This window comes from Drosophila tropicalis, unplaced genomic scaffold (assembly GCF_018151085.1).
Source record: "Drosophila tropicalis isolate 14030-0801.00 unplaced genomic scaffold, ASM1815108v1 contig_413, whole genome shotgun sequence".
NCBI classification, from domain to species: domain Eukaryota; kingdom Metazoa; phylum Arthropoda; class Insecta; order Diptera; family Drosophilidae; genus Drosophila; species Drosophila tropicalis.
The window spans coordinates 1508110-1519167 of record NW_027172877.1 but is presented as its reverse complement, the minus strand read 5'-3'; the positions used below and the strand labels follow the sequence as shown (position 1 = coordinate 1519167).

The 11058-nt window shown below is 35.9% G+C and overlaps 1 non-coding gene across 1 annotated transcript; it reads left to right on the top strand.

The window, feature by feature from the left end:
- The first annotated feature begins 6213 nt into the window (after positions 1-6213).
- TRNAD-GUC (transfer RNA aspartic acid (anticodon GUC)) lies at positions 6214-6285 on the top strand. Its single transcript has one exon. It is a non-coding gene; the product is annotated as a tRNA-Asp (tRNA).
- The last annotated feature ends 4773 nt before the right edge of the window (positions 6286-11058 follow it).

Here is an 11058-nt window from a genome sequence, read left to right as displayed (position 1 = left end):
GATATTGATGGTTGTAATCTTACTTAATCCCTAATTACAAATAAATGAATACAATGCGAAATGCCTATACATACAATATGTGATGAGGAAAGAAGAGAGAAGCCCGATGAGGGAAATACACGATATTGACAGAGAGGGAGGTGAGGCGTCACAAAATATATAAAATAAACATCATACATAAATTATTTACCACAGACAAGATTCCCATCGTATTATCTGCAATACATATACATGTACATGTACATGTACCTATGTATACATAGTTACATAGTTTTTCCTCCATTCTCACTTAAATGAAGGAAAAACTGCCATGGAGTGTGCAAATTTTCCCTTACTTTAGGTTCAATTGGTTACATTTCAATTTGGATTAGACATGATTTGCGTTTGCCTATGGAATGGTAACCAAAATCATTTACTAATTAGTTCTATATACCAAGTATATATGTACATATATACGAACATATTTACATATGGCAAGATTTACCACATTGCTCTCTCGATTCTCATTAATTAGCCAGATGAACCAGGCTTTGGTTTAATTGGACAAACATTTGCCGGCTGAATAATAAATTAATGCCAAACAACAACAACAACAATAATAATTATAATAATAATCATAATAAATAATTTGCCTAATTAAATAACAATCTTGGTTTTGTTTGATTCTTTGACTACGACTGTGACAAAAATCAAAAATTTGCATATTGAATTGATTGAATAATTTCATCTATCAGAAACTATTTATCTTTTCATCCTAATATGGATTTCCTGCCCCTGCCCACAGTTGTCAAACCATAAAGACTGGGGCGATTATTCGCCAAGTCAATCCCCATGACCATCAATAAAACAATCAATAGATGCTGACAGCTTCAAAATCCTTCACAATGAGAAGAACAAGGAATTCTATCCTGCACACATATACGTTGCCTCCTCTCATCTCATTTCATTTGGGTCAAATGGACAAGCGGTCGCCATTCATAAATTGACACATTATCAAAATTTATTGTTCTCCATAAGGCGTGATATGAGTTACATTCAATGTGGCAGGGATAGAAGTGGCATGCAAGCAAATAACAGTACAACAAAATTAATGATGCGGCACATTTGAAAAACAAAAAAACCCAGAATAAGAGACAAAAGTCCTTCGAGAGAGAGAAGAAGAAGATACAGAGGCAAACAAGCCAACACAGAAGCAACAGTTGCAATTGGAAATGGAAGGGAAAACGAGACAACAGAGCCACAAAACTGAAAAGAACGAGAAAAACTCGGCGCAAGAAAAGCCAATATACAATATTCAAGGGGAGAGGATAGCAAGTGGCAAACGGAAGTCACCCCTGTGTTGCACAACGGCAATTGGCAATGGGCAAGGTGAAGGGCCAGGGGGAATGCGAGTGACGTAGTGTTGGCGAAAGAAACAAAAAACCTACTTCCATTGCGTCCTGGCGCCAGGCGTTCCGGTCACGAAGGGGGGGTAATCCAACCCCTGCCAACAACAGTCCATTCATTGTGACTGCAATTACAAGCGTAGAGATGGTAGATTGTCTTAGGAAAATTAAAGCCCAACAAAAAAAATCATAGACTAGGGATGAAAGCAGTTTAAAGCTAGAATGAGAAATTTCTGCCAATGTGTGTGGGTTATTTTTGTATGTTCCATATAAGAACTTAAATATGAAATATTTTTGACTATGAGCCCATTTGTATTTAAAAATGTTCACTTTGTTTAATAACTTATATTTCTGCAGGAGAGGAATCTGATCAAATAAAATGAGTTAAACTTACCTTGCATAAATTTGCTTAATGACATTCACTAGTATTTCCTATGAGAACTTTTCTCCCCAATCGCTGCCATCTCTAATCCCTGGGAGGTGGTTGGTCTGTGCGTCAAGTGTTGTGATTTCTTCTCTACAGGGGCCAGGTCCTGTTCTGGCTGACGTTTTTATTAAATTCTGAAAATCCCCAGCAGCTGGGACTGGGCTTGGGCCTCCGCTTGGGCATTAAGTTCACAAATTTTTTAATAAACTGCCATCAAGTAATGAAACACAATGAAACTTCCCCAAAGTGAGGGGTTGGTTGTCCTTTTGCAATTACAATTACATGTTTTGCCCTTGCTTATGATGAGAGAGTGGGTTGGGTGGGTGACTCAGTTTGTGTACTACCTTGGTTTGGTGGTAGGTTGCTTGTGGCCACAGGCAGGTTCAGCAAATTCGATTTGGGGTATTAATTTTTGTTTGTGCAAAGTTTTTCGCACACAGTATGTAGATACATGTGTTTTACTGTGTGTGTGTGTGTGTGTGCGGTGTATAAATTTCACTTGGCTGCAAATAATTGTGACGTGAGCAAACTGCAAAAGTCACAAAGACAGATGACACTTCAATTGCCTGAGACCGGAGATGGAGTCGGAATTGTCAGAGTTAGATCTGATGCTGGGGAGTAGTAGAGAGTCTACAAATGTTGTTCACCTTTTTTAACACGTTGTGAGTGGAGTAGAGTAGAGTGGAGTGGAGCATCAACGTCAACAACTTTTTAACAAAGACGACATCCAATGCGCTCCTCTAGCACCAGACAATGGCTTACTACTTATTCATGCTGCAAAGTTGTGCACATCGCATCGAAGTGCCAGACATCGAGGACGAATGCGACAATGGGATCGGGATCGGGAATAAGAACGGGCAGGACAACTTGGCGGTGGAAGGCTGGCTGGCAGAGGACTTCCGCAGAAATCATCCTGAGACGATGTTGTTTGACATTTCGGCCTGAATTATTTATACGCTGCACTTCCTCGTCCTTTTGCTAGCTATCTGAATATATATATACATTTTTTTCTGGACTTGTTTTCGTTTCCTTTTTTTATTTTGTTTTGTTGTGGATTTTTTACCATCCAGTTTTTTCCGTTTTTTACATTCTCCTGGGCATCAATGTGAAAATTGTTAACGGTTTTTTTTTTGCTTTTTCCTTGTTTAGTTTTTATTTCGAATTTCTCTCCCTCTAGTTCGCATTTTCCTTTTATTTAATCAACAGTAGACAGCGGTGATGTTTGCCCATGTGATACCCCATCCCCCCATCCTCACCCCACACCCGAATCCACAATGTATTCAGTGTCCCAGCAATTGTTGAGCACATAATCCCCATTGGCCGAAATGTAAAAGCTCCATAGCTTTCACATCCATATTATGCCATGGATTTGTTGCATTTACTCTATATGTACATACATATATGTATGCATTTGGTCATGACAATTTTTTTCGGGGTTTGAATCAGCGTTGGCGAAAAAAGTGATTTGGGATTGTGTGAGATGCTGGGAGAGCCATGACAGCCCTGGCCCTGGTAAGTTGTCAGGTGGAAAATCTCGTACTTAGTGCCAAAGTGGAAATCAATTAAGTAAATTGCAAGAAAAACACTTCAATATATATTGTAATTAATAATGCTTAATTTATTTTCATTTTAAAGGTTAACAATTTTAAGTTGATGAAGAAATAAGATTAATAAGATGTGATCTTTATTAGTTCTTTTACTTTTACATTTGTATGTATTTGATCTACAGTGGATCACATTAATATTCGGTTTTTCTTTTTTCAACATCTAACCCACGTAACTTTATAAAAATTAAATAAAATAAAAAAACTAAATATGGTAAATTATACATAAAAAGGCTTATGTTTGCGAAAGAATGGCCTACAATCATAGGAAATAACGAAGGTATTGATCAAAGTCACTGTTTTCCACCGATCGTTCCTATGGGTGCTATATGATATAGTCATCCGATCTTGATCAAATTTGGCACAGTCGTTTATAAGCGTAATAAACTCTCTAATATTAAGTTTCACGATAATAACATAGAAAATAACGAAGTTATTGAGAAAAGTCACTGTTCGTGACTTTGGGGTTTGTATGGGAGCTATATGATATAGTGGTCCGATCCGGCTGAATCCGAGATATACAACCCCTGCAGTATATACAAGCCTACGTGCAAAATTTCAGCTCTGTAGCTCTTACGGTCTAGGAGGAGTTTGCGTTGATCCAGACGGATGGGCGGACATGGTTATTTGAACTCGTCTCGTCGTGCTGATCAAGAATATATATACTTTGTATGGTCGGAGATGCTTCGTTCTATGCGTTGCACACTTCTGACCAAAATTAATATACCCTTTTTGCAAAGGTATAAAAAAAAACGGAAAAATTCGGTCACCAATAATATTCGGTTTTCGGATATGTAAAGCATTGTACCAACATTATCTGAAACATGAAGCTTCTTTAATATTTGTACATTTGAAATGCTTATTATAGTCAAAGTTACTTATCAATAAGGCAAAATACTGCAAAAGGTTCATTCAAGGCATTATCAGTAGTGCCATAATAATAATACTTGTTAGGTGTAAGAAATACGGATAAATTTTTTGGTTTATTAAAAAATTAATGTTGTTTTGTGCTGCCTAATTTCCAATTTGTTTGGAATACATTAAGTAAAAGTGTTAAAATTTGATACTTTTTTGTTAGAACTTATCAGAACATATCAACCCCTTTTTCGTTAAAATATTGACCCCTAACAATTGGCCGATTAAATGTCTTAATTGAATCTCATAGATATCTCTTTGTCATTTTGGCTTGTAGTCTTGGCTTAAATGGACTATAATTGTGTATGTAACTACATACAAAACTACAGTAGCAAAGATGCGGAGTGGTTGACCTTGAAAAAACTTTTTTAAAAAATAATAACAATGTCCATTTCGGAAAATCGAAAGTTTTATTATACATACATATGTACGTACAAATTGTTATACCATACACCCATAGGGTGAAATGGTATATTAAAGTCGCCAAAATGTATGTAACAGGCAGAAGGAAGCTTCTCCGACCCTATAAAGTATATATATTCTTGATCAGGATGAATAGCCGAGTCGATCTAGCCATGTCCGTCTGTCCGTCCGTCCGTCCGTCCGTCCGTATGAACACGCAGATCTCGGAGACTATAAGAGCTAGAGCCACCAAATTTGGTATGTATACTCGTGTAGTATGCACATGTTCAGAGTTAATTGGAATTTCGGGCACGCCCCCTTACGCCCCCAGGAATCACATAAAACTGTTTTTCTTAAAAAGTATGACAGCTAGAGACATCAAATTTGGTTTATATACTCGTTTAGTTGGCGCGCAGAAACTAATTGTTTAAACTTTTTGCCACGCCCCCTTCCGCCCCCGGAATTTACATAAAACTGATTTTCTTAAAAACTATGACAGCTACCGACATCAAATTTGGTATGCAGACTAGTTTAATAGATGCGCAGAAACTGGCTATTTCAAAATTTTGCCACGCCCATTTCCGCCCCCGCAAATCAAACAAAACTGATTTTATCAAAAACAAACAAAGCTAAAGTCACCAAATTTAGTATGTATACTGGCTTAGTATTCGCGCAGAGTATATATATTTTCATATTTTGCCACGCCCACTTCCGCCTCCATAATTAAGAAAAACCAATTTTCTCCTGTAGTTGACTTGACTATCGCATTCAAATTCGGCAGACTAATTAATCTTATCTATTTCTACAAAACTACCAAATTTTATTGAAATCGGACTAGAAATATGCAAAATATGCGTATGAACGTATTTTACTACGCGGTCCACAAGGCCAGAATTGGCCGTTGGCTAGTAGCGGCGCTAGAGTGCTCGTGTGTTCGTAGAGTGAGCGAGATAGCACATACTATGAAACATGTAAAAACAATTTAATAGACATACATATGTACATTTGGTTTTCGAAATTTAAAAAAATTTGTTTCACCTGGTGTATGGTATACCCGAGTCGACGAGTCGACTTACTTGCTTCATTATCTCTTATTTTTGCAAAAAGTATTCTAAGTTTCTAAATCTAAAACTATTTGACGAGTTTTTCGATTATAAGCAATGATGCCTAAGGCCAAGTCCATTAAAAATCGAGTGAGTGATTGCTCTTTTGTATCTTTTATCTCAATAGATAGAAACTCTCGAAATACTACGAAAAATTATTTGTGGTAAATTGTAAAAAATATAATTTTGTTTGACTCATTTCTGAGGAAAATATTTGAAACTTAATTATCAACATTACACCAACAATAAGTAGTTTTTGTTATTGTGTTCTATAACTTATTGTTAGTCGAATGGTCTAAAAATAAATAGCGATCTGAACTTGCATCAAAGGGGCAAGACTTGGCATCAAAAGTTATTTGGACACGAGTCAAACAACATCCTCGATAGTATAGTGGTTAGTATCCCCGCCTGTCACGCGGGAGACCGGGGTTCAATTCCCCGTCGGGGAGAGGAAGAAATTTTTTTTGTTTTTAATTTTTTTTTTATTTACTGAACTGAAGATTGACATAAGTGTAAAACTACAAATAAAACCTTTTAGTCAAACCTTGCATTTGTGCTGGCTTAAGGGTTCTTCGGACAAAGATTACTTCAAACGCAGCAAAGAAAGGTGAGCAGATTGTATATTTTTCAAGTCATTTTCTAACAATAAGTAGTTGGGAATTGCAAACTATTTTGTGTAAAAAAAAATACCCTATAATATTAAGTAGGAGCAATAAGAGTTATGAAGATACCCTTCTATTTCGATTTTTGTGTGTGTTTTTTATTTACATATGTTGTTAATGGTATTCCCAAATGATGAAGAAATTAAAAAGTTTATTTGATCAATTTTTTGGTTGCCACGACCGTTATAATATCATTAGCTATATGAATGTTTATAAATTTATACGCATGGAAAGATATTAAAGACCATATTAAAGTTATAATATGAAATGATCTGATATGTATGTATTTTCGTAAGCCATCCGGCTTAATCTGATATGTATATACAATGCATGTACTAATCGGTTTTTGGTGTAAGTTCCGGTTCAACAACTCTTCAAAATTTCTTAAAACGTAGACTTTGATGATAAGACTCCATTATAATGCATAGTGAAAAGGATTAAAATTAGAATAATAATCTTTTTTTGAACCATTAATTCTATTTTAAGTGTTTTTTCTTGAATATCGTTTAAATTAAAATCTAATGCATTACATTTACATAAATTCATTTACATGGCATGAGCCTGGTGGCCGCCTCCGGCGCGGTCATGGCGTTTATGCGAAAAGTTTAATCAACAAACTAAATCGCTTACAAACGCGAAATGTAACTAATTTACTTTTGCGGGAAAAAAGTTTACACCATTTGCGCATCATAATGATAAAAGTTGAATGTCCCTCCAGGCATATGGAAAGTGGCAAAGGTGGGAGGGAGACGGATGGATGAAAGACTGGATGGGGGTGGTGCTGGTGGGTCTCAATAAATGATTACAAACCACATTCTGCAATTGATTGTTTGCAGTAAAATTGATGAGCCAAAAACTGGCAGGACTAATTAAAATTGGTTGCTGGTTAAAATGTTCGACGAGCAGAGCAACATGCAATATCCATTCACATAAAAGCACAAAAAGAAATATGTATAATATTCTACAAAAGAAAAATCCCAACGAAATATGTTCAAATGAAAAGGCAGGGAAGGGCCAGAGGAGACAGTGCAGCACTTGAAGGGAAACATTTCAATACGCATACGCTCGAGGAGTTTGCATGTTAATTAAATAGAAAGCTTTTGCTCTTACAATTAGAGATGATAAAGAAGGCCAACTTATTGCCAAATTTTTATTCTGCAGAACGTGTTCAAATCAGATATGATTGATGGTAATTTTAGCTACTTATGCTATTTATTAAGCGTTTTCGAATATTTTTAAGTTTCAACATATTTTTAAAGACTTTGTAAAGAACTTATATACACAGGACCTACAATTAACGTTCCAGGATCATCCTCAAGATAGTCTAATATATCGCATGTGTATACCAATTGCAAAAGAGGTCAAATCATATAAATATTAATTTAAATCCCATTAATTTTAACATTTATTATGTTATTTTTTCAAATTGGACTGATTATCAAGGATATTGAGTTGAAAAAATTGAAGTATACACGAACGCATCACTAAGTGTAGCATCCTTTTCTGTGGATGATGATGATGATGATGATGCATTTTCCACTCGAAACTTGAGTCAAGAAGTCGACTCGAGAGTTGAGTTGGGGGCCATTCATATCAATTTGTTTGGCCTACGCATTGAATTGCGGCTTGTGGATAAGGCTAAGCCATGGCCCATGGCAGTGTATGAATGGAAACGCATCGGTGAAGATAGCAAAAGCAATAGCAATCCATACACGTACGCTCTTTGGCCCTCCTTCAGCTAACTTCAAGTGCTACTCAAAATTTGCAGCATTCATTTATGCAAATGAAGTGCCTTTTATGGAACAAACAGAGACGAGAAAATGGCAATGAGAATGAGATAAAAGACCGCAACACAAGAGAGGCAGCAATGTGTAGGATAAATACATACAACAGAATGGGAAAAAATTCCAAAACTCACTCACCAACCAAGACAAGTAATAAACGAAATTTGTGCAGATTATTCACTTCCTTTGGCAACAATTAAACAATTTACGTAAATTTCAAAAGCTCCAACATTTTGCCAACTAATTACGAAAACTGGCTACTGGATAGAGGATTTAGATGGCCACGGAAAGGGGTTGGAAAAGCGGATGTGATGAGACTTTGCAGTTCATTTGCACTGATGAACCTGAATACTTTGTATTACCTTACAAAGATGAGCAACCAAATTGAGAGATGAATCTCCTGGCTCGAATGGCGATAACCAAATAATTTAATTATCTCTCGAAATCGGATTATGTGTAGAGAATACAAGCAACAGCAGTTTGAGAGATCTGAAACCCTACTTACTAAGCTAAAGAGATGAATATTTCATAATTATAAAGTGACTAGGAAGTCAGGTAAAGATGGAAGAAAATAAGTCGTGGACTATCTCTTCAGTTTTACCTTTTCTCAAAGGATCTTCCCAAGTCTTGATTTTAAAGCAGTTAACATATCTGTAAAGCATTCAAATCTATTGTTACTGAATTGTAGTCCCAGAGTGGATTTCTCCAGGAAGATGCTTCAACCTTTCAATAATTATCAATATTCTCGTCCTGGTCTTTCATTTGACAATTTTGCTAAGCTCTCTGATGACGCACGTGAAGAGCAACAGAAATATGAATCGGCAATTGAAAATGGGAAAAATGGGGAAAAACTATGAGCGTAATATTCAAAATTGAACACGTACTGGCAACGTGATGCCAACTGACATCTGCCTACTAGTAGTAGTTGTATATTTCGACAGCTTTCATGTGAAAGAATTTTGCTCCTTAGACCAAACACACACACACCCACATACTAAATGTGTGTGTACAAATAAACTTGTATGACAGATGCATTTTTTGTGTTGGTTTTTTGTATTCCTCAACTTGTTTTTATTAATCATACAGTTTGTAGTACTTTCTGGGACATTAAATATTAAAAGCCATAAGGCAAAATGCGAATATGCATACATACATATGTACATACATATGGTGTGGATTATGATGAGACTCAAATGGGCCAAGTTTAGTTTTAGCCAAATCCAGAGATGGCATCAACAATAAATTGTATTTAAAATGAAACACAGTCACTGTCACAGAGGGAGACCCAGAAAGGCATAGACGATAGACACGGTGGCGTCTTCTTCATTCCGAACACGTGCAAATTCATTCTGATCTTTGACATGACAGTGCGGGGAAACATAGACAGCAAAATGAGGATGAAAGTGGAGACGGAGAAGGTGAAATAGGGGGACTTACTAGGCAGGAGGCGGAAGGCATAAGGCAGGACATGAATGTTTGCCTTTTGACGTTTACAAATTACCCACAGCTGGCGAGCAAAATACCAAAGCATTGTGTGTGGTTGTGTGTGTGTGTGTGTCTGTATGTGTGGGTGCTATATTAAACGTACATATGTTTGAAGTCCTTTCCTGTACTCTCATCCTGATCCCAAAATATAACAAGTACACATAGCACTTACATATGTCAGTGTTTTGAATGGATGCCCGCAGTTAGTTTATATTTTTTACATGAATTATTCATTTCGGCTTTGTCTCATCAAATTGAGCGACCTCGTTTATCTCTGTCTCTTTCACACCCCCGACATTACCTTTATCTGCTCCTTTCTCTCTCTCTCTCTCACTCTCTCTCTGTCTGTCTTCCACTTATTCTTTTGTGCACACAACAAACAAATTTCCACAGGCCAACAAAACATTTGTTATTTCAATTATTTAAATGTAATTTTCACAAATTGCACTTTTCAACTTGAAAATGTGTATTTTAGCCCAGGGAACAGAAATTTACTTACATTTACATATTTACTCACTGACTTACAATTTATATTCATGTAATAGATAGTGATAATCGATTATTTAATACACGAAAAATGTTTTAGCTCAATTGCCCAAATCGTAGGTAAGAAATTAATTTTAATTAAATTAAATAGAATATTTTGATATTATCTGGAATCTAGATTAAGGCAAAAGTAGAGCACTATAAACTATTTGTTGCTTTATTTCAAATGAAATCATTTTCTTTACATACTTTATAACTCACAACACAAATACCTCATTTAGATAATTTTAAAAGGCATCTTAAACTGATTTTTATATACCTAAACTCAAAAAATGCGACAATCCCAAGTCCAAGCTTAAATATTCACCATCTCTATGACAAACCGAGTCTATATGCCAATGTCCTATCAGAAATATATAAAATTATTATAAAATAATTGTATAATAATAAATAAAGCACTATTTTAATACTTTTGAATTTGCAGACTGTTTCAGACAGGGTTAGGTCATAGAGGGAACCTAACACAGGATAAAGGGCTCAAAAGATGATGGCAAAAATGAATAATTAATTAAAAAAGTCAAAAAATTAACCAACAACCCATAAAGAGGGAGGTAAGAAGGATATATGTACATAGTTCACATAAAAATACAGTAGAATACGGTTATAACGACGCCCAAGGGACCGACGATTTTCGTTGTTATATCTGGAAGACGTACTAACCGGAGGCCCCTTCATATATATTTGTATTGGGACCAACCAATCACTCTTTGAACTTCTGTCGCTATAAACTGGATGGACGTTATAG